The sequence below is a fragment of the Gopherus flavomarginatus genome, chromosome 5 (assembly GCF_025201925.1).
Source record: "Gopherus flavomarginatus isolate rGopFla2 chromosome 5, rGopFla2.mat.asm, whole genome shotgun sequence".
In the NCBI taxonomy this organism is placed as follows: domain Eukaryota; kingdom Metazoa; phylum Chordata; order Testudines; family Testudinidae; genus Gopherus; species Gopherus flavomarginatus.
In genome coordinates, this window is record NC_066621.1 from 106,848,282 (window position 1) to 106,875,034 (window position 26,753).

At 41.4% G+C, this 26,753-nt stretch overlaps 1 long non-coding RNA gene across 1 annotated transcript in view; it reads left to right on the top strand.

Moving 5' to 3' along the window:
• LOC127051570 (uncharacterized) overlaps positions 1–22,393 on the top strand; it is an 894,592-nt gene extending 872,199 nt beyond the window's left edge. The window contains exon 3 of the long non-coding RNA XR_007774523.1: positions 22,330–22,393. This is a non-coding gene — a long non-coding RNA (uncharacterized LOC127051570). The remainder of the gene's footprint in view (positions 1–22,329) is intronic.
• The last annotated feature ends 4,360 nt before the right edge of the window (positions 22,394–26,753 follow it).

Here is a 26,753-nt window from a genome sequence, read left to right on the forward strand (position 1 = left end):
AAGGTGGCCATAAGTCATTTCTAACAGTACACACTTTAACTAGACCTTACTGTGAAGAAATGTGCAGTTTGTAGTTTTTACCAAAAGGTGGAGCCTAGCTGAAATAAAGAAGAAAGTTACTCATATTCATTATTAGGGTAGGGTTTTCTCTCCTAGCAACCTGTCACTGCAACAGGGTAAGGGAAGTATAAAGAGAGCTACCTCTGTAGGAGGTCAGCAGGGAAGTAGAGTAACTGAGTGTCCAGGGGCAAGATCAGTAGCTAGCACTTAAGTCTGTGGTAGTGACTCCTGGAAATCAAGCTGATCTGAAAACACTGAAGAGCTGAAGCAATAAAAGTAAAATACAAAGGAGCTTCTTTAGTGATGATAAAATCTACCTACTATTTCTGGGATATTGAAATACGTTTGGAACTGTCTTGCAAAGCCAAGATGAGTTAAGCAAACATCCAATAAAAGTCCCACTTCAGCTCTAGGACCCAGAAAAGAGAAAGAGGGACTAACAGACACACAAAATAAATCAGCCAAAATCCCACAGAACCAAGTACTTCAGGTAATACATGTGGGTAACAAAAGAAGCTAGAAGGATCACAAGATAAAGAGTCTAATCCAAGAATTTCTAAGAGGAGAAGAAGAAAGTGAAAGGTAATTGTATGACTGAGCACACTGACCATAACAGCCAAACAGGACGTGTGGATTCTCTTCACTGGGGAAGCTGCAGAGGTACCATGCCCTGATCAGATAGGATCTTCATCATCATCCAGAAGCCACTTCAGAACCCAAAAGTGAGCATTAGCACTAGCAGTGAGAAGAACAAATCACAACAGAGCTGCACGTGGCTGATCCCTGAACCATCCATTTGCCATATCTGGCATATTGAATTCAAAGAATTAGCCATACCCCGAGATCTTTACTAGATCTGGGAAAAACAACTCACAGTGAATAACTTATGAGAGAAGTTTTGCCCTATCCTTCTTTGGAATGGTCTGCAAATAAGTGAATAGGGTTAATACAAATATACTTCTATATATTGCTAATGAGCTGTTCACTATGAGTATTGCTTTGAGTATCCAAGTAATATCAACTTGAAGTCTGAGCTGTTATGATTGGACACACAGTATGGTTTTATTCCCTGATTGAGTGTAGCTACTATAATCAGATTTCTAATGTGAATACCCTCAATTGTGAATCTGAAATCCACAGCCTGTGAATATGCTGCAATAATTCCTTAAAATGTCCATGTCAGTGAACTTGACCTCTAGCATGTTCACAGAGAGCAAACCCAAACTGGACATAATAACACTCATTTAAAAATGTAAATGACTGTTTGTAACTATGTATTTTGTTGCACCTCGTCTGGCAAATACCTATAACTTTAAGGCCTCTTTTATACCATTGACTTCAGTGGAGTTACTCCTGATTTACATCAGCATATGCGAGAGTAGAATCAGGCCTGGGGAAATTAAGTTATTTCTGGATTTATTGAGAATGTCCTGACTGATGAAGTCATCAAATTATTGATTGAAAAAAAACCAAACAGTATGTATAGCACACACAGGCCCAGATTGTGCCTGTAAAGCACAATGGCTCCAGTGACTGGTCTGGAGTGAGAATTGAGAAAGGCCTGGATGGCCCCAGTTCCTCTATCCCCCTCCCTGTCTCCTTTCATGTGGCAGTCCTTCTGCTCAGTACAGCATACGGATTGCAGCTGTGCCTCAGCATGAGAGACACTAGAGGGAAGATTCCTTGTACCATGCTTATCCCTGCCACGATGCTTGGTTCAGGCACAATCTATATTTCAGGATTATCATGTTTTAAGAAACAGTAGGTAATGAATCCATATACATGGTAGTACTTTGGAGCATAATGTAAAAGTGGACTGGGCACGTTCATAATTGGGACTGTGTGGTAGTACTGGGCTAATTAAAGAATCAAGAGGGAGACAGACGCTGATTTTTTTATCAAAAATAGTGCTGTTAATTGAGGAAGGTACCAGTTTTGCCAATAATTAGGCTCTTGGTTGCCCTGATATATTTTATGCTTGATCTTTATACCAGTGTGAAGTGCTGACCCTACATATTTATCTTAATAGTGGACAAGGCATGGATTTACAGGTTTTATTTAGGGAGAGTTAAATTGCCCAGGTGATTTGAGGTCTGTGACAAGTCTTGTTGTACTAGAGCAGGGGAGAATAATTATCTTTGTGAATGAGAATGCTGGGATCTATGGCTAACAGCACAGCATGGGAGGAGGGAGCAGAAATTCACTTCTGAGGCAGGTGGAATGAGTGATGTAATATGATCCAAGAGGAATCTAATTCCCTGTTACAAAAGTCTACAGTGTTTGTCTAATTCTCCAGACACCTAGACTTGAGGAGCTTTGGCTCAGGCAGATTTGTTGTGTAAATTTAGTTAACAATTAGTATGAGACATTATGTGGCTTTATCTGGAAAAAGTAGTTTTGCATAATTTGCTCCCAGCATACTTATTTCTCATCTAAAGGTATTTTTGGTTTCATATCTTCTAGTCATATAGACACATGCACACGCTCACACATTTATATAGTAGAATGAAATGTCGTGTTATTTGGCATACCTCTTCATGTCTGGGAAATTTGAACAGGTGGTACTTGATAGTAAGAAAGGGTATAACAGAAAATTCTTCATATTTAATGCTTTCACAATTTAAAATGTAAAAGACCAGTGATTAGCAGCCAACATATAGGCAAGTTGGCATGTTACCATGAATGGATCACAGAAAAATGTGGTAAATATTTCTTTGATTATTTGCACATTTCCAGTTATTGCTATTTAACAGAGATAAAAACACAGCAGGTATTATTGGTCAGGCACTTTGCTGGATTGTCTGCTCTGACTTACTGATAAGGATTTTATTTAAATAATTTCACACATTCACAAAACAGCTTAATTTTAAAAGACCGGGTTTTTAGAAGAACCAGAACCTTTGCAGCATCAGAACAGCTTTGTATTGGTGCAATAGGATCATCTCAGTCTAGGGGATCAGCCAGTGCCACAGATTCTGTGCTATTGCTTCTCCTTGCAGCCAGTGTAGAGCACAGCCAGCAGATATGGGGGGTGTGATTGGATTTATCTGATTCCAAGGATCTATGGCTGGCACAACAGCCTGATGGGGCCAATGGCAGCTGGTATGTAATGGCCCCAGATGTGAGTGGCTTAAAGCCACCATTGCACCTCAATTAGAGAGCTACATTGGCTGATTATTGCCCTTACTGAGAGCCTGGGCCAAACTTTCGTTTGGCTTGCATAGTTTTGAAACCATTGGGTTTCACATTAAGATTCATGTTTCATTTGTACTGATTCCTGCATAGGCAAACCACAGAGTGAAGCTCTCTCTGGCCACGTCCAGACTACGGTTTTAAAATCGATTTTAGATACGCAACTTCAGCTACGTGAATAACGTAGCTGAAGTCGAATTTCTAAAATCGAGGTACTCATCCGTCTGGACGGCGCGGCATCGATGTCCGCGGCTCTCCCTGTCGATTCCGGAACTCCGTTCGGGTTGATGGAGTTCCGGAATCGATGTAAGCGCGCTCAGGGATCGATGCATCGCGTCCAGACTAGACGCGATATATCGATCCCCGAGCAATCGATTTTAACCCGCCGATGCCGCAGGTTAGTCTGGACGTGGGCTCTGTTATGTATAGTCATGTGAGGATCCAGAAGGCTTTTAAGGGGAAAGAGATCTCCACTTTGGGATTCTTTTGGAGATTCTCTCTCCTAAAGTCCCTTCTCATGGCGTTCCTGTTCCAGTGGGACAATCTGATTATGTGACCATGATTGGATGTACCATCCCCACAATGGCCCAGTAAGGGTTAACCATCCACTTTGGGACCAGGAGGCCACACCGCCATGCCCTTGCTCGGAATGCTCCAGTTGGAAGCAGTATATAAAAGGAGGTGGCTCAGCTCAGTTTGGACTGACTGAGGAGGAGAGGGAACACACCGCAGGCTCCTGCCAGGGAACTGCTAGATCTCCAGTGTGCAGAGTCTGAATGTGCTGAATCCACAGCAGGACCCCTGTCTACTGCAGAGGATGAGGGAGATGGAAGGCTACTAACCTTGAGAAATTGCCGGATCCGGGAGCAAGGGTAGGAAGCAGCCCAGGCACCAAATTTGTTGAGAAAGGGGGCTGAACCTGAAGCCAGGACTGCTGGTTCCACAGGGCCCTGGGTCAGGAATCAGTAGAGCAGGGTGGGCCTAGGTTTCCCTACCACTTTCCCCACCTACCACTAGGCCTCACTGCCCCGAGGAATAGGACAGTTCTATAGACTCAGGTCACGAGGCCACACTGCCCTGAAAACAAGGTTGGCTTCATGGACTTGGGCTGCTAGGCCTCACAGGGCCATAGGCAAGAAGCCACCAGCACCAGAAGAGGATGACCCCCCCTTTTCTTTCCACTGATGGCCTGATACCCTGTGACACATGGTGAAGAATGCAAGCATGAACTGGGGCCTGATAAGAGGTCTGAACAGAGGACAATAGACGAAACTGCACAGCCGGTATGGAGATACAGAAGCTCTTGAAATGGATGCTGGAGAGCCAGCAGGAACAGGTGGCCCAATAACACCACCACCAGGCCCAGCTGTTGCAACAAATATCCACGCAGAAACAAGAACAAATGGCACAACATCAGGAACAACAACAGTTGGTCTGGGAGTTAGCCGCAAAACACCAGGCACAGGAGTCCATGGTTCAGCAGATGGTGGTACTGATACAACTAACTGGACAGCCAACACTGTGCCAGCAGGATTGGGGCTGAGAACATCCTGACAGGTTTTCCAGTACGACTAGCCGACATGGGGTCTGGAGATGACCTGGACGTGTTCCTGGTCACTTTCGAGCAGGTCGTCACAGACGCTTGATGGCCCCCAGAGCACTGGGCCACTCTCTTCACTCCATATTTGACCAGCCCTGCACAGAATGCCTATCAGAATTCGGACCCGCAGAATGCTTTGGACTACCCCAACGTGAAAGCAGCCATCTTGTACCACATTAGTATTGACCCCGAGACTTATCAGCTGTGGTGCCACTGGGAGAGAGATCCCCTGAGGCCCGACCACAGGCAGTGGCCTAATGCCTCTGAAACTACTGCTGGCGATGGCTAGGCCCCAAGAAGTTGACCGAGGCCGAATTATGGAGGTGGTCTTATTGGAAGAGTTCACTTAGATTCTCCCTGCTGGGGGGAATGAGTGAGTGCAACACCACCACCCAGTGATCCTTTCAGAGCTGATATCTTTGATGGAGGACTACCTGTCCACCAAGGGCCCTGAAACAGTCATCATTGGTGGCCAGATAGTCCAGGGAGCCCCAGAGGTCAGGGGTGAGCCACCAATGGAGGATAATATAGGCCTGAAGGACAGAGATCCCAGAACAAACCTGGACAGCGGATGACAACCCCAGGACCTGCAGGTCATCCCCTATGGAGGGGGATGACCTGCAGGTCCTGCTCACCAAGAGGAAGAGGCCTGCTGGGTGGCCCTGGAATACTGAAACTGGGCACACTGATGGGAGCACCAAAGAACAGATGCTATCAATGTGGCCAGGAGGGGCACTTCAGGTGCAAGTGCCCGCTTATGGATTGCAGCTATGGCCAAGCATAGGTAAGTGGCCACCATTCCTCACCCCAGAAACGGGGGCAGACCAAAGTCCTGATCCCTCTGTGAGTCAATGGCATCCCAGTGACAGCCTGGGTTGACTCGGGGTACAGTCAGATGCTTGTCTAGGCCAGCCTTTGCAATGAGTGGTACTGCGATCTTTCTGGCCTGGCATCTACAAGTAAGTGCAATATTTTTTCACCTTGTGCCCGGAAAGTTAAGGAGCCAGTGTGAAGGGGATACCTAAGGCTCCCCTGATACCATTCTCAATGATTGGGGTACCCTTCAAAATTGGCATGAGCTTGATCCCTTGAGAAGAGTGGGTCAGGGTTCCACCATTTACTCATAGTTTCGGATTATACGACCCGGTACCCCAAAGCCAACCCCCTGCATATGACCACAGTTCCTGCCATAGCCACCAAACTCCTCAAGATCTTCACCAGGTTCTGGATACCACAAGACACTAATGAACAGAGGGACTAATGATAGGAGAATTTGGCCAACTGCTGAACATCAGTGACCTCAAATTGTCAGTATACCACCCACAAATCGACTGCCTGGTAGAGAGGTTCAATAGGGCATTGAAAGTGATGCTAAGGAAGTTTGTCAATGATGACCCATGGCATGGGGACAAGATGCCACTCGTGCTCTTGTTCGCTGTGCAGGAGGTTTTCCAGGCCTCCACAGGGTTCTCCCTATTCAAACTTTGCTACAGGAGACAACCCAGGGGAATCCTAGATCTGCTACAGGAGACTTGGAAAGAGCAGGAGTCCTAGGTCACAGGGTCCATTCCCCATACCTTATGACTTCACAAACTCTACCAGATGCATGGCAGGTTTCCTCAGGAGAATTTATATCAGGCATAGCAAACTCAGGAGCTCCAGTATAACTGGAGAACAAAACTACAAACCTTTGACCCTGGGGACAGGGTCCTACTTTTATTACCCCTGTCCAAGTCCATGCTGCTTTCCAAGTGTCCGGGGCCATTCAAGGTTATTTGAAGGGTAGGACCGGCTGACTAAAAAATCCATTTGTCTGGGCAATGGCAGGACATCCTGGTATACCTGTCAACCTCCTGGAGACTTGGAAAACCTGAGAAGGCTTGCTAATAATCCCATATCCCCCTGAGCCAGAGCTGGGACCGCTAGCCATTGGGCCACCCAACACAGCACCCATCTTGATTGGACAAGATCTCAGCCCAGAACAACAACTGCAACAACTGGTCCAATCCTTCCCCACCATATTCTCACCTCACAATGGACAGGCAGATGGATGTGAACTGTCACCACATAACCACCAGCCCAGGACAGAAGGTCCAAGAAGATGTGGGAACATGTCTGGAAGAAGGTTGATGCAGTCTGCTTCTGGGGGTTGTGGAAGAATCCAGGAACAAGTGATGAATCCCCCCATTGTCCTAGTCCCAGAACCCAATGGGATGATAAGATTCTGCATAGACTTCCAGAAGGTCAGTGCCATTTTGCGCTTCGATGCCCAGAGTTGACGAGCTGCTCCAGCAACTGGAGAAGGCTAAATTTATATCTACCCTAGATTAAACCAAAGGTTACTGGCAGATACCCGTGACCCTGACATCTTGGGAGAAGAGGGCATTCTCTATACCATTTGGCTTTTACCAGTTCGTCATCAGGCCACCTTTCAATGCTGATGGACTAATTGTTGTGGCCGCACCATCGAAACATGTCCACTTACGTTGATGATAACATGGCCTACAGCTCTGGCTGGGAGGAACTCCTGCAGCACCTTAATATTGTATGGCAAGCCCTCAGGGAGGCTGGGCTGACCACAAACCCAGCTAAGTGCCACCTTGGGCAAAAAGAGGTGACATACTTGGGGTGAGGGTGGAGAAGAGCTAGTTGCACCCCTTAGTAAACAAGGTACAAACCCTGAGGGACTGTCTGGTCCCTACAACCAAGAAGAAAGCAAAGCAGTTCCTCAGGCTAGTGAGGCACTATCAATGTTTCATGCTGGATTTCGCTGAAGAGAAGAGCAGATCCATAGACTCTGGCTGCTAGGTCTTGTGGGCTCGAAGGTGAGAAGCCACCATCACCAGAAAGGGGCGACCCCTGCTTCCTTTCCTGGTGGCCTGATGCCATATGACAGTGATATAAATTTTTTTTTCCTTGGGTACCTATATAAGCACAAAGAATGATCAACAAAGAGCCTGAGCTAGGAAATGCAGGCTGGGAGGGAGAAATATAAGCATCTCTCTTACTATGGGAAAGTGAGTTGGAGAAAAGGTTAGCATTATTCAAGAAACCCAGAGTCTGAAGACTGGTGTTAGGACCTAATGTGAGGTTTGAGAACATGGGAGATTATGTGCTTGGAATAAAGCTGTAGCTGTACTTGTTAGCTACTGCTGACATTTGACCCCTTTGCTCTATGGGAGTGACTAAGTTATTACTCAAGGTTTAGTGTCCCAACTTCGGTGCATTCTGAACCCTGGTTGCTGAGAGTATATAATGCTGCCGAGTTGGACAGCTTATGTCTGTGGTTTAATTTCACTGTAATTCTCTGAAGATATGGCTCTCTCAGCAGTGTATTTATTGTGAATATTGTGTGATAAACCCAGCAGAATTTACAAGCAAAGCCATGTTCATGAAAGATAGAATGTTAATTAGCTGCAAATAAAGCCCAAATGTATCTTGGAAAGCTAATCTTGTACTTTCTGATTTTTCACACACACACACACACACACACACACACACACACACACACACACACACACACACACACACACACACACACACACACACAATGTATACTGTGGCTGTTGCATTACAAATTGTTGGTAGATCATTCATTTTACATATTTTTTTAATTAACCGTAGACTTTTTATTTGTTTACTTTTGGTAATGTTTCTGTTTACGCTTATTGAGATTTTTTTTCAATTAAACACAGAGACAGCTCCTTTAGATCCAACACAAATATCAAAAATTACAATGGTACCAGAATAGATGCAGTCAGATTGTTCCAAAGTGGAGACAATTATGAAACTAAGAAAGAAAAAAAATAGAAAGGAAAGGGTTATTACAGCATCATATACATGTGATGAATGAAGTCACCTGATATGGTCAAAGTCAGAAAATCTTCACCTACACAAAAAAGAGCAGATAGCAAATAAAATAAATGAGAAAAAAGTTAGTTCAAGGACAGATGAAGTGTATCCCAAACATGAGAAAATGAGTCCATGTGAATATTTAACTTTCTTGTATTAAGAATGTATAGATTAAATATCTACTACAGGGAAGTCCTTTCAAATTTGGAAGGTAGCACTGATCATTCTTCCACTGGAGTCAAGGAGATAAAATGCTGTAGCTGAGATCAGAAACAGACTCCTGATTTTGCAAAAGGGATAACCATAATTCCTGCTGAAGTCAATCAGAGCTTGTGGGTATACTCCACTCCATGTCAGGATTGTGTTTTACCGCATGCACACCTTTTAACTGTCCTTTCATTCACTTTACTCCCCAAGTTGCCTAACATTTCACACACAATTTGGTGTCCCTTTTTCATTATTGACATTTAGGAGCACCTGTAATAAAGAATCATGGAACTGATGCTATAGAAAAGTTATTTACACTAAAGGAAAGAATCCCACCATATTTTAAGTGTCTGCCTGAATAATTTTCTTGTGTCCCTCATTCTGGATCTTTGTCACACGTCACATCCCACATTTGGGGCTGGATGGGCTGAGGGGGTATGGTAGTGTATATTTAAAAATGGATTGTTTTGTGCCCTGTGACTTAAGTGCAGTGAAGGATAAGACTAGTCTGGTTCATACTTGATTATTCACTGGTCTACCCTTTTTTAGTATCCTTTTCCCCAAACCTTAATTTTTAATAATCGAAAAATGTGGTTTAATGCAGATCAGTCCTATAGAAAAAGAAAAATCCTGGATCCCTATGTAATTTCTAGTTTTTAACTATCATCATCCTTTGACAAAGAATGAGTTATCCGATCCTTACCTTTTCCTAAAGGTCTAGAGATCTCTGTCAGGGTCCTGTTGTGTTACAAAAGACTGACTTTTTCACAATTTATGCAGTGCAAAGGATAACCCAACTGAGGGAGTGTATGGCAAATCACTTTTTGCACTGCACACTGATAGTATTAATGTTTACTTCCTAATTGTATTATATTTGTTTTAACTGTTTGCCAGTGTACAAAGCTGGCATATGTCTGACTACATTATACATTTTACAAAGCTGTTAGCATTCTGTAACGAATCAAAATGCACTCTTCACTGATCTTTTATCACCAAAGGCCCCAGTCATCCATTGAAGACTGAAACTGGCAGACTATTTAGTGTGCCCTAAGTATAACTTGGAGTCAGCAGGAGCTAGAGCTTTCTATAATTATGCTCCCTGATTGTTGAATCTGCTCCCTATTGAGACTGGAAGAGCAGCATCTGTTGTGACATTTAGACTAAAATTAAAGAGGTGCACAAGTTTGCTGATGCATTTAACTATAGGGAATTGTTTTATTTCTTTTTTCAAAAACAGAAAAATGAAGTTGCAAAAGAGAATATTGGGGAGTTGGAGTTCATTTTGTTAAATTTAGTAATTATTATTTTATACATTTCCAACAGCGTACTAGGAGGGGAAAAGGAGTAACCAAAGTAGCCTGTCCCATAGAATGTATGTGGTAGAATTTTTTTTTTCTTTTAAAAGATCAAAAGGGTCATGGGAAGAATGGCTCCAATTGAACCATTAGCAGCTAAGGATTCTCCCTTTTCTAATTTATCAGTTGTATGTGCAGCTAGGGGCCATTTTTGCCCCAATAAGTGTAAAATATGAAATTGTATTCAGTTATATCTTTGAAAAACTAGGACAAAACTCACTGAAATGTATCGCATTAAATTAGAAAGGGAGTTTTTTTCCAGGGTTACCCAGGTCACACGGTGCTTATACCACCAATTCATGTTATTGTGACCTCTTTGCTGCATTCCCACTTTTGAACAATCAGTCTTACAGCAAGCGCACATGCTTTCTGCAAGCAATTTGCTCATGTGGTGTTTAGTTTATATTAGGTCACAAAGGTCTCCCAGGAGAAAATTTTTCCATTATTAGGACAGGCTATATTTGAGACTATTGTTCTTATTTTTCCCTTAGAGGAATTTCCATACAAAATTAAACTGATCTCAAATGTCTTCTTCAGAATTCTAACATCTGCCTGTCTTCACTACACATCCCTAACTTTACATCTCCACCGCCTAACTTTTTTATTCAGCTTGATATCCAAAAATAGTGTACTCCTGCTGTACAGTGTCTTACTAGTAAACATGTCGATTGTTTCTTGACACCTGAAATATTGTAAAAAAGTGATATTCAAGGGTGAAGCAGCATTTCTGATGCAAGGTCAGAAGCAAAGTGCAGGTCTAATTTTGGAATGTGACTTTTTTTTAATCATAAGGAACCAGACAGCACAGATGCTCCATCCTTCCATGGAAGAGTCCTCAGTTGATGTAAAGCTGGCTTCTGCTGACCTCCCGATACCCTTCATAGGAGCACTCCCAGGCATACGAATGTGATCCTGTACTTCAGCCTTGGTTGACAGCTGCCCCATTCAGTCTTTGCCAACTGGCCTTGTGTTACTTTAAGCTATGTGGGGTGCTGAATCATAGCTGTTACCAGTATGGACTGAAGCCGATTTCTGGTGAGAACTTCACTTTTATATCTTGTCAAAAAGATGTCCACTTCAGAAGGACAGTACCCATCAATATCATGCTGTGACCTTGGTTTGGTACTGTCATAAACAGATAGTTAAGGGTTAATGCCTCTTACCTGTAAAAGTTTAAGAAGTTCACCTAGCCTAGCTGACACATGACCAGAGGAACCAATGGGGGAACAAGATTTTTCAAAAGGCAGGAGGGAAGTTTCCTTTGTTTAGTCAGTTTTTTTCAGCCAGAGTGAAAAAGATCAAGGAACTAGCCTCTTTTCAGAGTAGTAAGTTTTAGAAAGGAATAAATAGGTTTGTTTGTTTTCTTTTGTAACTTGTCTTGGTGCAATTAGGGGGGAATTATCAAATTGGGTATTCTTGTGTATTAAGATTTCTGCTCAGGGGAACATTCCGTGTTTTCAATCTATTGTCTGTGAGATATGCTGGTATGCTGTCTCCCAGAGGGTTTATTTTTTCCCTCTCTTTTCCCTTTCTTTTCTTTAATTAAAAGCCTTCTTTTTAAGAACCTGATTGATTTTTTTACCCCTGTTTTTTAGATCCAAGGGAACTGGATCTGGACTCACCAGAGACTGGTGGGGGGCGGGGAAAGGGAAGGGGAAGGAGTAATTCTTCCTTGTTTTTGAGATCCAAAGGAATTGGATCTGGACTCACCAGGGAATTGGTGGAGGAGTCTTTCAAGACTACCCAGGGAGGGGAAGGTTTTTTGGGGGAAAGGGAGTGATCCAGGTACTCAGAAATTCTGGATGGTGGCAGCGAGACCAGAGCTAAGCTGGTAATTAAGCTTAGAAGTGTCCATGCAGGTCCCCACATCTGTACCCTAAAGTTCAGAGTGGGGGTGAGACCTATGACAGGTACTGAAAAAGAAAAGTGGCCCCTACCAAAACATCATCAGCACTCTTTGCAGTCTTTGTGCATTTTCCTTCAATATTTCTCATCCAAAGAGTTACCAAGCTGCACTTTTCTTAGCCCTGGTCTACACTACAACATTAGGCAATGTAAGGCAACTTACATTGACCTAATTCTGTAAATGCCTACACTAAAATGTCACTCCCGCTGACACAACTAGCCCGCTATGCTGACTTAACAACTCCAGCTCTAGGAGAGGCATAGCATTTAGGTTGATGTAGTTAGGTTGATTCAGTGTCAGCATAGACCAGGGGTTGGCAACCTTTGGCATGCAACCCATCAGGGTAATCTGCTGGCGGGCCACAAGACATTTTGTTTATGTTGACCATCTGCAGGCATGGCCCCCTGCAGCTCCCAGTGGCCGGGAACATTGAACCATGGCCACTGGGAGCTGTGGGTGGCCATGCCCACGGACAGTCAACATAAACAAAATGTTTCGCGGCCTGCCAGTGGATTACCCTGATGAGCCGCATGCTGAAAGTTGTTGACCCCTGGCATAGACATTGCTTGTATCAACTGTTGCTGCCTTTCAGAAGCCATCCCCACATTGACAGTTACATCAGTGCAAGTGCTTCCAGTGTGGATGTGCGCCACCAACACCAGGAGAATAGTGTGGACATGCAAAAGCTATTTAATTAGTGTGGTGGGTGTATGTTGACATAATTTTATAGTGTAGCCATACCCTTAGCTTGAGAGACCTGACATGATTACAGTCCTAGGTGTCTAATGGGAGGCAGAGAATGTCTTTTTGACAACTCTTACATCATAGGTAGCACAACAACATTTTTCTCTTATCTGGGGCTCATTGAATTCCTAATAAAACTGAAAATACATTAAAAAATCTTCCTTTTTTCCATCAGAACTAAAGAGATTCTCTTTTTTTAAAATACTGCTTCACAGTCTATTTAAATTCTAAGTTCTAAATTAGATAAATTAACTTAGGTTTGAACAGAGACTGGGAATGGTTGGGCCATTACACTAATTGAATCAATTTCCCCATTTTAAGTATCCTCACATCTTCTATGGGTCATCTCAATTATCACTTCAAAATTTATTTTTCTCTTTCTCTTGCTGATGATAGCTCATCTCAATTGATTGGCCTCTTACAGTTGGCATGGCTACTTCCACCTTTTCATGTTCTCTGTATGTATAAATCTTCTTGCTATATGTTCCAGTCTATGCGTCCAATGAAGTGGGCTGTAGCCTGCGAAAGCTTATGCTCAAATAAATTTGTTAGTCTCTAAGGTGCCACAAGTACTCCTGTTCAATATCATGGTTTAAAAGAGTACCCCCCCCTTCACAGTCTATAGCAACTGGAGTTCCTGCTGGGTGGTGGAGTCCCCCCCCACCACACACACACACTTCCCTCCATCTACTGCAAAAGAAGGTAAAGAACTTACACATTCAACAAGAAAAGTTCCACCATTTAATGACAAGTGTATAAAGTGTACACTGAAGGCTATTGAATACCAGAAACCCCCTCAAAAAAACATGTTTGGAGAAATTTCGTCAACGTGGAAGAAATGAGCACAGCAAGAAGTTGCTTAGCTGAATGATTTCAAAGGGATTCTGAGGTTTAACAACATAGCTGGTGTGAAAAAGTTGTGGGGTAATTCAGTTGTGGAGGGTTTTTTTATTTGTTTGGTATGATAATGGATGAGTAGTACTGTTTCAAATGTCTGTAGTTTAGGGATATAATATATCTGTTTTAAATGTGCTCTGTCCAGCAGTATTCATCATCACCAATGGCACAGGGCTCAGTTTGAAATACCTACTGGACTAATGATCAATAAGGTAACAAAAAAGCTTATAAACCCTCCACTTCGCAAAAAAGAGACATGGAGCCAGATTCTCTGCTGGTGTGTGAGTGAAATTCTATTGAAATCAATGCTGCTGTACTTATTTACAGCAGCGGAGAATTTGACCTTCTGTGGATAAGAAAAGTAAGGTTCAGCCTAGAAATTTCACCATCTTATATTGTGATTATGTATAATTTGACTCTTACCATTTATAGGACTTGTGGAAAAAAAATGGGAGATTGAGCAGCAGCATTTATTGGGCCCTCACTAACTCTACGTGATACACAGAGGATTAGTTCTCAGGGGCTCAACCATACATTTTCTGCTGTTTCAATCCAGTTTGTTTTGCAACCTCCACACATTTCTCTGAAAGTTTCTGGTTCAAACAAACCTGAGATCTAAAAGAAAATATCCTCATTTGAAACAGTAGAATTTAGCTGGGTGTTGCAGAAAAACCAAATGAAATAAATTCCAACATGAAAATATACACTGGTTGACATTCACTCAAAACTGAGTCTAGGTTCACTTGAAAGGTTCATAAATCTTCAAGAATCTTTGGATTAAATGTGAATTTCAAGTTTGCTGTGCAACCAGATTAGGTATGCATATTTTTAGGTTTATTGTGAACTCTTTTTTTAAACACAACTCTAGTCTATGACAAGTGTCACTAAAAATAAGTTTAAAGAAAAGGAAAATAAGGAATCTCTATAGCCCAATAATGTAGAGAAAGTAAAGATAATGAGTTCCAGGTGGTAGGACTAATTTAGCTGATAAGAGTAATCCCAATTTAAGACAAGACCAGCCTAAACAAGTAATTGCTGAAACAACTAACTGTTGTGAATATGTTTATAATAAATAAGGGAAGCAGAAACTAACTATTGTGGGAATGTTTATAGTAAACAAAGTAAGCAGGAACACCCCGAACTGATAAGTTTGCTTTATTGCAATCTGGAAAGTGATTGGTCCTTATATGCAAGAAGTAAGCTGTAAAGTAGAGAAGATGAATAGAAACGATGTAGTAGCGTGTGACATGAACTGAAATTGTGGTATCACCCAGTACCTAAACAACCTGCATCAGGAAAGAACTGTTACATGCCTAATAAACTAACCCAAGTGACGGGCTGGAGTCAAACTGAGTTTTTTGGATTTCTGAGGACTGAATGAAGTGTTCTTTCAGAATTAGACAAGGTGTTCTGGATAAGATGAGAGGAAAAGTCTAAGAGGGAATTCCAAAAACACATTGGCTAGAACTGAGTGAATATAGGAGAAAAACACATCTGTGAACATTTGTTCAAAGAAAAATTGGATAATTCACTAAAATGGTATTCACAGCCAGTTTTAGGGACATAAAACTGGAAGGGAACTTCTGAGTCATCAAGTCCAGTTCCCTACTATTACCGGCTACCATGGTCCATTTTAAAAATAAAAAAGCCAAGCTGATGCTAATATTTAAGAATCCGGAGGTATCTTGCAATAATCCCATAAAAGGAAACCACACAAATGTAACATGAAATTCAGCTATGACTGTCACAGGTGACAAATGTTAGCTATTGAATCAATCCTGCAGCTGCAGGTAGATTTCTGTTAGCCTGTTCATTAATTTAGAATCATTAGTCTTGTATTTAAAAATGCGTAAAATGCAAGTAAATCCTAGTCTGGATTGTTGTGCCCTCCCTCAAAATGGAATCTAGCTGTATGAAGGAAACATAGTGACTTTAGACCTATAATCAAAAGGGTCAAAGACAACAGTGGAGTGCATGTGTGTATAATGTCAGGAAAGCCCTGGAGCAGTGGCTTGACATTGTACCCCTTTCAGGAGTCTGATTTGTCTTGTGCACCCCAAGTTTCACCTCACTTAAAAACTACTTGCTTACAAAATCAGCCACAAAAATACAAAAGAAAGTCACAGCACCCTGCTACTGAAAAATTGCTTGTTTCCTCACTTATACCATATAATTTTAAAATAAAACGGAGGAAGATATAAACATTGTACTTACATTTCAGTCTACGGAGCAGTTGTCATAAACAGATAGTTAAGGTTAATGCCTCTTTTATCTGTAAAGGGTTAAGAAGTTCACCTAGCCTAGCTGACACCTTACCAGAGGAACCAATGGGGGAACAGGATGTTTCAAAAGGAAGGAGGGAAGTTTTCCTTTGTTTAGAGTTTCAGTTTCAGCTGGAATGAAAAAGATCAAAGAATCAGCCTCTTATCAGAGTAGTAAGTTTTAGAAAGGGATAAATAGGTTTATGTTTATTTCTTTGTAACTTTTCTTGGTACCATTAAGGGAATTATCAAAATTGGGTATTTGGGTATTTTTTTGTGTAACTAAATTTGTGCCCAGGGGAACATCCTCTGTGTTTTAAATCTGTTGTCTGTGAGAGTAGCTGGTATGCTAATCTCTCCCAGAGGGTTTTCTTTTACCTTTCTTTTCTTTAATTAAAAGCCTTTTTCTTAATATCTGATTGATTTTTTCCTTGTTTTTAGATCCAAGGGGGTTGGATCTGGATCCACCAGGAGTTGGTGGGAGAAAGGAGGGGGGATGGTTAATTTCTCCTTGTTTTAAGATCGAAGGGGTTTGGATCTGTGTTCACCAGGGAATTGGGGAAGTTTCTCAAGGCTACCCTGGGAGGGGAAGGTTTTGGGAGGAAATGGGGTGTTCCAGATGGAGGATCTGGATGGTGGCAGCGATACCAGATCTAAGCTGGTAATTAAGCTTAGAAGTGTCCATGCAGGTCCCCACATCTGTACCCTGAAGTTCAGAGTGGGGAAGGAACCTTGACAGCAGTATAAACAAGTCATTGTCTGTAAGAAATTTTACTTTGTACTGACTGCACTAGTGCTTTTTATGTAGCCTGTTGTCAAACTAGGCAAATATCTGGATGAGTTAATGTACCTCCTGGAAGACCTCTGTGTACCCCTAGGGCTATGCGTGCCCCTGGTTGAGAACCACTGTCCTAGAGCACATCTGAGCAAAGCATGGATAGCGGACAGAAAGTGGCACAAAATGCAGAAGTTTCACTGATGTTAACCACTGAAGAGAGGACAGATCTCACTTGATATGCCTTCTGCTTTTATATTTTACATGGAGCAACTCCACTTGGACATGAATATACAGTATTCCTCCAAGTGATGTCAATTGCATGCTTCCACAGTGTCTTAACATAACTTGTACCCAGGAATAGTTCACTACACAAGTTAAGCGTTACACACTAAGGGCTGTAAACATTCTTTTCTTCACTTGTACTCATTCAAAGTGAAGAGTGTGTGTAGTTCTTTAAGATACATCATTTAGGTTGACTCACAAACTCTTTGCGTCTGAACTGAGGAGTTGCCAGAGATGGAATGGTGAAACATCCAGTTCAAATCAATCCAGCGATTTTGCTATGTGAAAATGCACAGTGAAACAGCTTCATAACATGAACAGCAGCAGCTTTAAGGCAAATAGTTGTCCTGCCAAGAAAGCCACCAGAGTTTCTGATTGTTAGCTTTCACCAGCACCCTGCCTTGGAGACCCTCTAACATTTGCTGAGAATAGTGGCGTATTCCATTCTCCCTCATCTTCATTAGTCAAAGTCTCTTGCTGCTGGATGAATATGGAAGGCAGAGAGAGAGAGAGGCCAGTAGGAGAGGAGGCCTAGTGAGCACCGGGGAGAGGCAATGAAGGGCAGGATAAACAGTCAATAAAGTAGAGAGAAAATAATGTCCAGAGTTTAAATCTTAAAGAGGCCTTGGGCTGTAAAGATTGGTGGGGAGAAAAGCTATCAATGGAGAGCACTAACCATACCTTATACCCACCATTCTACTGTTACTCCCAACTGTTGCTGCAGAAATTGCTGATGCTCCTGGGGATTGGCTCCATTTCTTACAGATCCTGCACTTGTAACCCCAGTCCACATGGCTAGGCCTGGGTGCTGCTCAAACTTGGTGTGCCTGAAGTTGCTAGCATCTCCAGAGCTCCTTACCAAAGGTCGGGTATGGAGTTGGAACAGGGGTCCAACCACTCTTCCTTGCCTACACTTGGTCTGCTCTCTTGTAAGCTATCAAACTGACTATATTTTATGGTCCTTGACATTTGCTGCTTACTTTTTCATTTTTCACCACATTTATTAGGTACTCCAGCTGTAGATAGCTCCTTGTCTTCATGGCACTCTAACTTCAGTGCTGTATGAGTTCATCATGTTGCCCTGGGTTTCATAGTTATGCTGTCTAGTTTGCTTTTAGTACATTTCAATTTATTCTAAACATCTGCCACATTTAGGAAATATTTAACAGGGCCTAGCTATGTTTTCCTATGTCCAAAATATGAAATCCCACAAAACTCACCTGAACTAGGATTCTCACATCATCCACTGCAACCCTCTGTTCTACATTACCAGAAAAAGTTGAGGAGAAAACCAACTGGGTAATCTATTGAAAAGAAATTAACTTTCAAATTAATCAAAGGGCAAATCACAAACTTGAAGTTTCCTATTTCATTCATACCCCAGAAGTCTGGTCAAAAGATAACTCAAGAGATGTATAGGAATATCTGGATTTCTAAGTACAAACAATTCACAGTTACTTACTGTGCCTTGTTCACATGTTTTTTTTTCGATCCCCAACCACTAAATTAAGGGATGGAACAATTTTATTGCACTTCAGGCTGTGTTCTCATTAGATCTTTCAAGTTAAGCAGCTAGTTACCATTTGAAAGGCAGATTTTCAAGAAAAACATAGGAGTTGTAGGAAGTGATCGTAGCAATTCAGCAGGTGGCACTTCTTCCTCCTAGTCTTGAGCCAATACTCCTGTGTCGTGAGGTAAAATTGTACTGCTGGAGTTGATGAATATTAAGTCTGGTGCCCTGGTGTAATTCTAGTCTGGCTAATGCCTACCTGAAAAAAATCTGTTTAGAATTTCTAGTGAATACAGTATTCTTCACTTTCTCTTCTAAACTGCAGCTCCAATCTGCAAACTCAGAGTCACATAAAAGTCACAATATTGCAACAAAAAAAACTTCTAAAACAGAGTCCAATGAGAGACTTCTGAATTGGAATTAATTTGCAAATTGGACACCATCAAACTAGGCTTGAATCAAGACTGGGAGTGGATGGGCCATTACATAAAGTCAAACAATTTCCCCATGCTTATCCCTCCCACCCCCAATTCCTTACATCTCCTTGTCAATTGCTGGAAATGGGCCATTTTCATTACCACTACAAAGTTCTTTTTCTTTCCTGCTGATGATAGCTCACCTTAACTGATCACTCTCCTTATAGTGTGTATGGTAACACCCATTGCTTCATGTTCTCTGTGTATATATATATATATCTTTCTACTGTATTTTCCACAGCATCCATCGGATGAAGTGGGCTCTAGCCCATGAGAGCTTATGCTCAAATAAATTTTTTAGTCTCTAAGGTGCCACAAGTCCTCCTGTTCTTTTTATAAGTAACCCTGTTGACTGGACTATGACTAGTGATGTGAGGATTGTGTGTAAAATTAGGATTTTGTTGTGTAATGTTTATTAAACATTTCCAGCATTTCACTGGAGGTTAAAATGATTTCTGTAAATACAATCTCTAATGTGCTTTGGGTTAAAGAAGCTATAAAAATGTTACTCTGATTATAATAGTTTTGATTTAAAAACCTGAACCATCATCTTGTCCTATAATCCCTTCAAAGGATCGGAGGAGGAAAGAATGTTTTGGGTTTTTTTAAACACACAATGAGAAACAAATGAAGAACTCATGCACCAATAATTTTTCTTCTCCCTGAATTCCAGCCATGGCACAGTACCTTAGTCAAAAGAAAGACGGACAGAAGGTAAACACATGTATTACTAATCACCTTTGATCTTAGATTTTAACTATACCATTTCTGTTGTAGGACTAAAATATTTCAGAATATACTCATACAACACAGTTATATTCTGGTTTTTTCCATGTTGGATTTGGAGTTGTACAGACATCCCTCTTGCTTAATATCTTACTGTAGCAAACCTAGCCCCAGAGGGGAGTTCAGCCTAACCTTTCAGCACTTCCTTCAGATCCTGCCCCTCACTGTCAAATATTCTGGCATCGTCTATTGGTTTTTCATTCCCTTTCATGTCTCTCCTTTTTAATGTTTTTTTCTTCTTATATATTTTCCTTTTCTCTTCTCCTGCTGTTCTTATTATCTCTAGTCCCACAGGTTCCCAGCTATAGTTTTCTTTGTTTCCTTGTTTGACTGGTAGCTGTTTTGACTGAGGCCCAGTATCTCTAGGCTTCTCTTTCGGAATTTGCTTTCCCTCTGATCAATGCCTTTCTTTTTTAAAACTAAGGTGCTCTCCGGATTGTTCTGTAGGTTCTTTCTCTTTTTATTGTGAACAGACAGCTGAGTTTTCTTCCATTTTCCCTGTTGATCTGTGGTCCTGCTCTATCATTACAGGGAGGATTTCATAGATTCAGAAAGGCAGAGAAACCAAAGATTTTAAATGCACAGTAGATGGGGAAAGAATTATTGAATTAATAAGGTTATTCTAGGTTAACCAACTACAGATTGTCATTTTGCATCAAGCAAATATCTTAAGGAACTAGGTTGATGTGGGGGGTTGTTATATTTACATGTAATGTTTTCATTAACACACATTTTCATTAGTCCTAATATATTATATGTGGGATTGGCACTCATATAGTCTTGCTTCAGTAACTCTGCTGAAAATAATTGTTTTGTTTTGTTTCATTCATTACTGCATCTTATTAAAAAAGGCATCCAGTGTTCTGCGGATATGTAAACTTCATAAAAACTAAACCACCATTAGGACAAGTGACCAAGCAATTGTCCTTCAAAGGACAGGATTCCTTTAAACCAGAATTATCATAGAATCATAGAATATCAGGATTGGAAGGGACCTCAGGAGGTCATCTAGTCCAACCCCCAAATTACCCCACCCCTACACCAACCTACTCATTCCTCTTCTCGCAACAAGTAAAATAAGGTAAACCAAATGGGCTTTACAGCTTGATTTGCATGTCAACAGCTTGCTGACAAAGGAAGCAAGAATGCCACATTGAGAATAGCCTGACTCCAGCCCTTTTAATAGCTAAACCAGGGGGCTAGTCTCTTTGGAAAAATCCTATAGAATATAAAAAAAAACAGTTGTATAATCATAGAATATCAGGGTTGGAAGGGACCTCAGGAGGTCATCTAGACAACCCCCTGCTCAAAGCAGGACCAATCCCCAGACAGATTTTTGCCCCAGATCCCTAAATGGCCCCGTCAAGGATTGAACTCACAACCTTGGGTTTAGCAGGCCAATGCTCAGGTTAAAACAATAGAAATATCATTTCTCTTAAATTGTTTATCTTTATATAGTGTAATTGCTATAGAATCATACTAAACTTCTGTCATAAACAGATAAGAAAAGTTAATAGCACAGAAGTACTTTATATCTCTTTGACTATAAAGGGTTAACAAGTTCAGTAAGCCTGGCTGTCACCTACCAGAGGACCAATCAGGAGACAGGATACTTTCAAATCTTGAGGGAGGGAGTTTTCTGTGTGTGCTGTTAGAATTTGGTTGTTGTTCACTCTGGGGGCTCAGAGGGATCAGACGTGCAACCAGGTTTCTCTCCAATTTCTCCAATACAGGCTATTATAAGTTCAGACTAGTGAGTACTAGGTAGATAAAGCGAGTTAGGCTTATGGTTGTTTTCTTTATTTGCAAATGTGTATTTGGTTGGAAGGAGTTCAAATGTGTATTTGGTTGGAAGGAGTTCAAATTGGTATTTTGCTGAAAAGATTTTAATTTGTATTTGAATACTTAGGCTGAGAGAGTATTCCCAGTGTCTATAGCTGAAAGACCCTGTACCTATTCCATTTTAAATTTACAAAGCTAATTTTTACTGTTTTTCTCTCTTTAATTAAAAGTTTCTTGTTTAAGAACCTGATTGTTTTTTTATTCTGGTGAGACCCCAGGGGACTGGGTCTGGATTCACCAGGGAATTGGTGGGGAGAAAGGAAGGAAGGGGGAGAGAGAGGCTAAATTCTCTCTGTGTTAGGATTACTGTCTCTCTCAGGGAGAATCTGGGAGGGGAAGAGAGAAGGAGGGGGGAAGGTGCATTTTCCTCTCTGTTTTAGATTCAAGGAGTTTGAATCACAGAGTGATCTTCCAGGGTAACCCAGGGAGGGGAAGCCTGGGAGAGGCAACGGTGGGGGAAAGTTTTTACTTTCCTTGTGTTGAGATCCAGAGGGTCTGGGTCTTGGGGGTCCCCGGGCAAGGTTTTGGGGGGATCAGAGTGTACCAGGCACTGGAATTCCTGGTTGGTGGCAGCGCTACAGGTTCTAAGCTGGTAATTGAGCTTAGAGGAATTCATGCTGGTACCCCATCTTTTGGACGCTAAGGTTCAGAGTGGGGATTGTACCATGACAACTTCATTCAAACCCTATTGGTTTTATCTCTATTAAATTCTGTAGCACTTTTCCAGTATGTTTAACTCTAGCACTTCAAGTAATCACAACTGTCTGGGGAAAGAGGCAGTCTTTGAGGTAATTGGACCTAACCCATTTAAGAACTGATAGCTTAATATCAGCACCTTAAATTGCACTTGAAAATTAACTGGAAGCCAGGTATAATGTGCTTTGTATGAGAAACACCTTTTAACAATAGATTGCTCCATTTGTCACTAGCTACAGTTTGAGTGGGCTTAAGATGTAGTTGTATGGAGAGGGCACTATGATAATCCAGTCCAGATGTCACAAAACCATGGATCACTGTGGGAGAAAAGAAAATGCTGCCATGCTTAAATACATCACTGCTACTGAGATACCTGGAAGCACAACTCCCCACAATTCTTCCATTTCTTCCTCTTGGTCCCTATCATGCTGCTTTAACTACATTCTAGTCTAGGATTGTGTTGAAACTGTGTCACCCTCAACCAAACACTGTATAAGCCACGCATAACAGATCAGGTTCCACTGCACTATTAGGACAGACCAATCAAATAGGTCTCAATATCATTGGTGGCTCGTATTGACAAAGTATAACTTCCATACCTCCCACTTTCAGTCATATCCTAAAGACTAGGTTCAGAGTGGCTAGCTGTCTGGACTGAGTTATTAAACTCACGCAATAGTTATATAGTTATCATCATTGCTGTGAAATCCTGACACTATCCAAGGGACAATGAACACTAAAGTAGTGTAGAACAATCCATCCTGAGATTCCAAGGCCACTGCAGTGAGGAATAGAATCAGATCATCCAAAGATTACAGAATGCACCAGGGTGATATGTACACCAATCCCTTTCTAACCCCATTTGTGATTTCATGCACATCAGGTGGACTATCAGGTCCACATTTATCAAGGGAGACCTCCTGAATTATTTGTCAGAGCAGTCACCTCTGCCTTTTATATTTTGGACAAAATATTTCAGCTTGTGTTTATTAATGTACCATACCTTCACTAACTATGAATTACACTGAAGACTTTGCATTCCTGATTCTTGACAGTTTCCTAGGAAACAAGCAAGACATACTGTTTTGCGTGGAAAGGCAAAGTTGTCTTCAGTGCTTATGTCTATGGGTTTATAATTTAGAGATGCTTCAATTCAGAGCCTCACTCAAAAATGATCCCTATTGCTTTTTTTTTAAATGTATATATCATAGCAACTTCCTTCCAGCACCATTAAGGATGTCATCAGCATCAGGTGTTCATTTTATTATATGTCACAATCATTAGCCTGCCTTCCTTGCCTTTGTGTTTGTGACCTGCATGTTTATAGCCAATTGTACAGCTATTTTACTTCCACAGTGTGTAAGAGACTTTCCCTGCACCCATTCTTAAGTAGAAAAGGTTTTAGCTGTGTCCCAGCCAATTGCACACTGGTCTTCTTAAAGTACGTGGGGAATGGGTGGGGGAAGGTGTCAATTTTTTCCTTATATGTGTTGTACAAATTAAGACATGAAGAATGGCTTGAAATAATATAAGGACAAGATTTGAGGACTGTCTCCATGGGGTCTACACACCATTAGAGTTCAACTCCAAAGTGGAGGACTTGGGGATAAATTCAACACTGGTGGATACATGGATCCATAAAGCATACAGAGAGACAGGGAACTAACTATAGAAAGTATATGACAACCTAGGGCTATGGCAGAAACTGCAGAACTATTCAGCTTCCACATAGTGGCCCGTGGGAAAGATTCTTTCCCTCACAACCATCCCTAGACTTCTCCTGTGCCAAACCTTGTTATTCAGACTTAGTGTGTGGGAAAAGGATTTCCCTCTAAAAATGACTTTCAGAGGCAGCAGTCTATTGACTAGAACAGGAATATGTGGAGACAATTATTTTCCTCTTCTGCATCTGAATCTGATCTCTTTGACCTTGGACAAGATTCTTATTCCTTCGTCTCAGGTTGCCCAGCTGTAAAATGGGGTTTATTATAATATATTTACAGATCCTGAATTCTAGTGAAGTTTTTTTTAAAGGCTTAATTAATATTTGGAAAACACTGGAAATAGAGTGCTGCACATTGCTATTATAAAGGTAAAAGATGACAAAGATGAAAATCTTACTTTATCAGAATAAAAGAGGGGCATGCATCTGTTAAGCTAAACTGGTTTGCATAAAAGGAATTGCCACAGTAGCACTGAAAAATACAGCAGGATGTGGGAGAAGAGGAGGGAATACAGGACTTGGTGGCACCCCTCACAGCTGTGGTGGAAAGAGTACTTGAGAAGTATGCCAGATACAATAGTGAAGAGGTCCAAATTTGATATACAATATGCTAATAAAACTAATAAGTCTACTTATTAGTTTTAACTATATGCACATTAAAATACAGCTTGTAAATACATTTTATATTTTAAAAATATCTACATTCATATTTTGTTACTGTCCTGTTCCCCCTGCACCACCAAAAGATGTCATGGCCCTTCCTCCTTCCCGTTTCCTGGAAATACACAGAAGGAGTAGTTGTGAATTGCTCTGTGTTTTCCTTTCCCTCATCACCTTGCCCTGTGCCTGGTCAAGATCCTGTGAGAGTGTAGCCCTCATGTAAGATCCAGTTAGAATGCAGTCTTCAGGCTCTTGTTCACACACAAACACCCTCATTTGCAGAGAACACGGGTACTAGTGCGAGGAACAACTGCTCACCAAACATTAGTATGAACAAATACACTTGATTGTTGAGCTAACAGAATAAAATTGAGTGTTGAAACAAACCACTGGTTGGAAAATTCAGACTAATATTCACAAACATTGTAGTGCAGTATTCACTCACCCCAGTGTTTTAAGATGTTACTAACCCACCTTTCAATTAATTTTCATGCATCTTTCTAACTTGTCTCCTTTATAAACCAGGATGGCTAGCAAAAGATTGGCTATCAGATATTTTAACTTCTGAGCCCAGCTCCTGAAAAAGAAGCGCTTCAGTCCTACTTAACATATTTTCTATATATTTTTAACTTATATCTGTTCTGGATCCAAGACCAATTTAATCCTCGGTACCTAAGCTTAAACCATAGCCAGTATCAACATATGGCATGGCAGTAAATTTTGTTTTACTGAGAAAAAAAGTAGGTTTCTAGTTGGCAGCAAAGTGAGCTCTAGTTATTTAACAAAGCCGGTTTCCAGAACTTCATTGGCATCATTGCTGCCATAACTGATTATGCTTTTACAAAGCAGACAGTAAATACTCTGTCAAGGTAGGCTGAGAAACAGAGGGGAGGAGGGAGGGGAAAATCAATTTTGAAAAATGGAAAAGGACTAAAGTGGTAGAGAATAAAATGCTGCGTTCCAGCTTCTCTGTGAGATTACAAGTGATGGGGAATGAAGAGCAAAAATGAGAAAAAGCTTTCAAGGTAGTAACTAAAATTCAGTGTAAATGCACTTTTATAAATAAATGAAGCATGTGTTTTTGCTGCATTTTACACCTTCATAGCACTTCACAACATTGTGTATACATAGACTTCATTTTTTAAAGTGCTGTGAAGGTGAACATGATGATTTTTTATATATATATAATTATTTATGAAATATAAATAATTCAGACTTAATAGTAGCAACTAAACCATGTGAGCAGTGACAGATCCATATACTTTGAATTGCAGATGCTGTAGTTGTGATAATACAGAATCATGTACTGGTATCATGGTGACCGGCTGATGACAATCTCCCAGCTACCAAACTCTAGTGCTATGCAGTGTGAACATTTCAATTATCACCTCCTAATGACTGAAGATTGCCATGTTCTATTTGGATCTGCACAAGCTGAGGGCCCCTTTCGTGGCACAAAGGGGAGGGTCAGCCATCTCTGCAACACTGTTCCCACTCCTCTTGTGTGTGGTGGGGACAGACAGATAGGACTGGAGGAAATGCACCTTGCACCTGAGATATCAGTGGTAAATCCTCCCAAAACATAGTGCAGCTTGAGGCTGCACTAACTTTGACTGTACTTCCTGCTCCCTATTGGGGAACTTGTCTTTGGAGGTGGTGTCGCCAGGTTTTTTTCCCAACATGCTACTGATGATTTGTAGGAAGACTAGAGAGCCCAAAGCTGATGGAGAGGCTTCTACGCAGCTCACCTTTTGCTTTTGGTTGATCCCCTGAGATCCCCACACTCCTGTGAGGGCTACGCAGTCCCTTCCTAATGAAATTATTAGGAGGGAAATGTTCCTAGTGTAACCTCATGGAGTGTTCCTCCCGCAAGGGCCTTGGGATTTTCCATGTAAGGGCACTAGAACACACTCTACCAAGTTAATT